Source organism: Apis dorsata, unplaced genomic scaffold (genome assembly GCF_000469605.1).
Source record: "Apis dorsata unplaced genomic scaffold, Apis dorsata 1.3 scaffold_867, whole genome shotgun sequence".
Classification (NCBI taxonomy): Eukaryota; Metazoa; Arthropoda; class Insecta; order Hymenoptera; family Apidae; genus Apis; species Apis dorsata.
Window position 1 is genome coordinate 300,697 of NW_006263987.1, and position 6,549 is coordinate 307,245.

Here is a 6,549-nt window from a genome sequence, read left to right on the forward strand (position 1 = left end):
ATATTTTTCTTTGATCTAACCGACGTATCTGATAGGAAACTTTTATCGAAGAAAGACGCGTCGTCTATTCGACGTGGTTCGAACAGCGTATACCTAAGAATACGTAAATTGAAAGTTTGATCGGCCCGCTCGTAGTATCGCACTCGCTCTATGGGTGGGCTAATGGTAATTACGGGTTTAGACTACGCGATCCGATTGACTGGGCGGGGAGATGGTATCTACGGATGAGTGCGGAATGAGTATCGGTCTTATTAATAACGGGCTTGTGGTATAACTTTCCTATCCAAGCATAATAATCTATCGTTGACTAGGTGTGGGACTTTCTTATATCTTAATGGTAGCGCCGTTCCAATTACTCCACTCAGCCTCGCTTATCGACATACGATCCCATCGCAGATTGACAACTGTGCAAATAACTATACGTATATATATATACATATATTTACTCGTAAATTGTTTTTAATTTATACTACACCATTCATCGAGAACCGAGATCCAATATACTCTACGTATATTCGATTTCACCGAAAATAATTACGACGTTCGTTGTTATCTAGTAGGATAAGAGAAAGAAAAGAGAAGGAATTTGGAATTCGAAATGAAATTGATTGCGAAAAGAGCGGTGAAAAGAGAAAATAGGAAGAAGGAACGAATGAATGGAAGAGGAAGAAAGCAGGAATCGAAGCTGTGGGTTGCTGCCCACCTGTAAAATTTACTAACCCTGGCTACGTCAACGGTAGTTTATTTTTCGCACGGTATAGCCGAGCTTCCTCCAGTCGAAAGCAGGATCGGTCTTCTCCGCTGATTCCACCATTCAATTTCACGATCCTTAGCCTAATATACGACCGCGACTAAATCAGGATTATCGAGCTACGAGCTGTACCTCCATTGTGAACCTTCGTGGCGGTCCGTCCGTCCGCGCGAGCTGAAGTGTAAAATCTTTTCGCGAGTCCCAGTTTTCCTACTTTCCCCTCCCCTCTTTCCTTTAATTTGTCGATATATATTCCACTTTGTCGCGACAAAATCGACGAACAGCGATTATTTTTACATTTCGACTAGATGAAAAAGGTGATCGTCGTTTCGAATAAATTGAACGAGCGCGACAAGAAGCGTTTTCGAAAAGAAAACGTGGAGGAAACCATGTGGGCGTCGAGGATGCGCTTTCATGCCTTCGACTCGAGTCGTAAGTAGGCTGCATTTCCAAATTTCTCGTCCCTCCCCTCTTATTCAAAATCGACAATTTCACCAAAAGATTTGGTGAAACGGAATTAACCACGGAAGATACCGATGTAACGTCATCGGTTTATTTATACCTTTGGTACGGATAGAAATATCTTCAAACGATATTACAAACGACCTCGTAAAAAAGCAGAACGTTAACGTTGTATTTACTAGGTTACCATCACTTTTTCTGGATCGTAAAGTTTTCCAGTACTCGTCAAGCGTGATTAACGACCACTTTAGATTTATATTCCCATTCCACGTAAATGTTATTCGTAATTTATTTAACGTATCTATTAAACCGAATAAATCAAATATAAGAAATTAAAAAAAGAAGAAAATAGTGGAGCACAGTCGAGTAAAATAAATCGAAGGAAATTTCCATCTTTAATTTTAAGAAGTTTGTATTCGAAGAATCGATAAGAATCGGCCGATGTTGTAAAAGTATCTCGATCGGGAAACATTAAATCGGATCGAGTGAAACGATGCTCCGTTGCGGAAAACGGTTTCAGACGATTCTCCGTTAAATTCTCTCTTATGGACAAGGAGCAAACTCCTTGAGAGGAGAGGGAGAGCGCATGGAGAGAATGGAGGAGACAACTCGCAGGGAGAACATTTTCGTTGCACGAGTGCGGCCAACGGTTATACTCCCCCGCTGTATAGAATCATAGAGAAACGCCATATAGACTGGTATATGGCTGCCGCCAACTGATATATGCTCGACGTTATCTGTATCCACTTACTTCCTCGTTTGGCAGAAGATTCGAGGCGATTTAAAATGGGTCACCTTAACTGGAGGAGACATGTACAACAAAGGAACGTGTCGGAAGTAGCAGTTGCTATCAAATTCTTGAATCATTTCCACCGATTATAACGTCTTTCGTATTCATCGAACGAAACATTCGAAATGAACGGTTTTAACGCGTACCAGGAGGAACCCAAACATGGTTTCAAAAATGGTTAAAGGGGATCGATAAAGATCAAAGATTAACGCGATATGCATACGTATGAATTACGCGTATAAGATTGTTATCGGTATACGCGATATCAAATTGTTCGCTATCTACGTAGAGAAACATAATTGTAATAAAATCACGAGTGGAATATCAGGATTCGGCATAAATCAAAACGATGTATCGAAAGCAACGATTTCAATAAAATTTCTATGAAAAGTATAAACGTTACCGCGGTGGTTCGGTTTAGCATAAATCAAAACGATCCATCCAAGTCGGATAAAAAATGAAAGGTGGGATCATTAATCTTTCCTATCGTTTGCACGGTAGGTATAATTTTTCGGAAATGAAACGACTTTACGAGGGCCTGTTGAAAATTGATTCACCACCACCCGTGTTGCGTGCCTAATTCTCAAAGCGTGTTATTCGCGTATACGATCAAATTTAACGTTAAAATACAGCGTACGTTTTTTTCAAGTATCGACGTTCGAATATTCACATATTTCATAACGTTTTTGGAAAGTTGTAAGTCGCGTAAGAGACGTTTCTCCGTCGGCGAGATTAAAAAAAAAAAGAAAAAGGAAAGGAAAAAAAAATAGAAAAGTCCATAAAGTTCTTTCGAATTCTACGATCGTGGCCGAGCAATAATGGTATCGGTAGCTGTGGGAGATCTTTAAAAAGGACTTTCCGTATTGTTCTCCGATCTTTCCTCCGTTCCTTTCGATAGATCCCGCCTCGATGATAAGCTGACAATTAAAATATACTACGTGGCGTATCTTATGGAAAATCGTTGAAATATGAAAATAAGCAGTCCAGAATGGAGTATCTTTCGAAAAGAATTTTCCGAAGGAAAAAAAAAAAAGAATGTCCCGTCGTTCTCTTTTGAAATTTAATATATATCGCGTTGTGTCACGTTGAAACGCGCGCGGTTATTTTTATTAGATTTCCATCGACGAGGAAATTATTTTTATTTCGATCGTAAAGGAAAGATAAGACGAGCGTTTAAGGAGATTAATAACAGGCCTTGTAAATCCCGATACGGTATACTACTTTCGCTATTCCGTGTTACGTGGGTAACGAATTAGTATCGACTCTCGAGGCGAAGTTTTATAGACTGGCATTAGACATGGTGCGTCCCCTCTATCACCAGGCATCGTGAAAGCTCGCGGCACAAGAACGTGTTTCTGGTTGGACATAAATAATAGGACCACGTCGGCAATCGCTATAATTCAATTCACACCTGATAACTGCGACCGTAGAATTTCCATATTACAGGCTGTAATAAAATTAAAAATATTTTCGGGGCGGTCCATACGCTTCGGGGGGTCTCTTCCCTTCTCCTCTCCCTCCCCCCGGACAAACTAGCCAAGGTTCGCGATCCTTCACGTTCGCCGTCTTACGAATTTGTTCCTCGAATTTGTTTCCGTTTGTGTCTCACCTGCCCTTTCCCTCCTCCACTACACACGCTCACGCATACCTACGACGAATGGCAAGCGACCGACAAACTTAAACGGTGCTGGAAGATTATCGTTTCATTCTTTCTTTCTTCCTTCCTTTCTTTTTCTCCAATTCCTTTTCTCGAACGACGAAAACAAAAGGAACAATTCTTTCTTTCGTTTTTTCTTTCGTCGACGAACGAAAGAAAATTTCACAGCACAAGTGTAAAGGCAAGAATTATGCCAGTCTTTTCTCCACGAAAGACGTTCACGAAACGTTATACAAATTTCCTCGAGTCGACGTTTCGAATTCCGTCCCGCAAATGAATTACGACATTACGAAAAGAGGAAATTTATTATCGATGGCTAAGCAGCTAGCGGACATCCAGCTGACCGGATCATAAATTTAAGAGCGAGCAAAGAATCAATTTCACCGACAACGGGATGAATCCGATAACCTATAATCTATACCCCTAATCCGTATTACACTCACAGGCGTTATTTTCTCGGCCTTTCACCGACCACTCTCTCTTCCACCGTCCACCGTTGATTGTTTTAGCTACGGGGGTGAGAATACATTATACATTATTAACGAACAAGCGGCACGACCAAAAACAAGATTAACGACTCGCAGGTATTTACGACCGTGACTTGTCGGGATCGTTTAAACAAATGTTTGTTTCCTGCCCCGACGACTCCGCCTCGTCAGCCTTTTCCTCCCAGCCTTTGTAAAAAGTTTCTCTCCGTCTTAAGTGGCGGCTTTCGCGCTCGTGGCACCGCACCAATCACCTCCCAAATGTACGCCCACTCCTGTCATCCCTTACGCCGCTGCGTCCCATTCCATCGCATTGCCAAGAAGTTCATTTTTGCGGCTGCGACCGCGAATCCATTCCACTCGTCGATCGTTCGTACACCGATTCCACACGCCCCGTTAAATGCCAATTTTCTCTCAATACGAGCCGCCGACGATTTACGTTTCCCTCTCCGTTTCCCTCTCCCTTGGAACGAATCGGGAACGAAGGGAAGCCAACTATAAATTTGGCAATTTGTTCGCGCGTGGTCGGTGAGATTTTTGCACGAAAAGAATAGACGAAAGATGGAAAGATGGAGAAAAAAATAGCGACGAGGGGAGACGGTGGAAGAGGGTGGAAGAAGGGAGAAGAGGAGAAGAAGCAGGTAGGATAGGACGACGGTGGGCGCCGGCTCATACGCTCTCCCCATTCAAAAGAAATTTATGTAGCACGAGTATAAAGCCAGTAGTGGTCTCTCTCTCTCTCTCTCTCTCTCTCTCTCGGAGGCATCCAAACTACCACCGAATTCACGAATGCTTCTTTTCTTCCCCCCATTCTCTCTCGTCTTTGTTCGTTCCAACGGATCGTTCCTCTCTCGCTCCGGATTATCGTCGGACTACCACTATTGAAACGGATATACAGTAATGGAGAGGATATAAGGAAGGCCGAACCTGATGGAGGTAGAAGAGGTGGAGACTCGATGGATAAAAGAAAAGTGACGCTATTGCCTCTGAACGATCGTGGTCGTTCCGCGAGAACTTCTTCTACGGGAACGTTTGTAAGCCATTACTCGATGCCTTTTGTATTAAAGGGGGTCTCCTCTGTATATACGTATCGCGGTCATTATGTTTTCCTTAACGATTGAACGCATTGTTTAAATGAATGTCGCTCGCCATTTTCTTTTGGAATGGTTTTTACGTACGTCATAAGACATTGACGTTAAAAGGACAAAGTTGTTGAGATGTGTCCAAGCGATATTCCGTAAGCCTTATTCCCCTCGGACACAAATTTATATATATATATATACATATACGTATAAATATAGGATCGAGAAACGGCGAGTTTCCCGAGTTTCTCCACAAGTCAAGTCGAATTCGAAAATCTAGTCACGTATAAAAATATGACGAAACGAGGCATTTAGAAAATGAATTCCAGGTAACGGTTTCGCGATGATTTTGGTTGAAGAGCGAGAGCGAACGTGGGAGAATCGGTTGAGCGCGGCCACATACGGTAGTAAGTAGATACGTAGTACCTGGGCCGTAACGAAGGCTCGCAAAATAAGAGAAACGGCGAAACACGATTGGACGGGAAGATAAGGCTGGCTACTGCGAGATCTCCTTTACTCCCCAGCCTTCCCGGAAAGTGAGGGCCTCGTCGAGATGGACACTCGCCATCTCATCTAGCAAAGATAGGCTGTGGCCCAGCTACCACCATATCTGATGAAACGCGATGGATGGGACAACGTGACACTAAAGTACGAAACAAAAGTGTCCTCTCGCTTCCCATCCCATCCAAATCCCCCATCTTTCGACCACCCCCTTCGGCACCCACACCTGAAAACGCCATGCGACGAAAACTTTTCTCCTCTATCCTCTCCCTTTATCTTTTTATTTATCTTCCTACGAATTATAATACGAGATCCGAATAAATCGAAAGCGATGTATCTATAAGTATAGGAAAGAAGAAAAAAAAAACAAAACTTTCTTCTTCTCTTTTCCTTATTACCTATTAAAAGTAAAGAGATTCGCGAGAGGTCTTAGAGAGGAGGCATGTAAGGGGACGAGTTCTATCGACAAATGACATGTTTATATAGTTCCCTCGGTGTCGATCGTTGGAACTTGGAGAGCAAAATCGTTGTAGCACAGTGGGTTTCTCGACGTGACGCACGACCCCCTTACAGGCGCCAGCCTGCTGGAAGAAGAGGAATAGGAAGAAGAAGAAGAAGAAGAAGAAGAAGAAGAAGAGAAGGCGTTCCGACGAAACGGAGCGCGGTGTCGGAGCCAGATAAGATCTCCGAAACGAGGATCGGTAATATTTTACAAAGTCATCGAAGTTGCTCGCTAACTTCGGCATAAATTACAATCTCTCTCTCTCTCTCTCTCTCNTCGCCCCCTCTTCGCGCTCATCCCTTTCGCGAGATCCCTCCTC

The 6,549-nt window shown here is 43.0% G+C and overlaps 1 protein-coding gene across 1 annotated transcript in view; it reads right to left on the reverse strand.

Annotated features, from left to right (window-relative positions):
- LOC102676934 (probable tyrosine-protein phosphatase F54C8.4) overlaps window positions 1-6,549 on the reverse strand; it is a 30,506-nt gene that overhangs the window by 17,613 nt on the left and 6,344 nt on the right. The gene's annotated exons all lie outside the window — the stretch shown is intronic.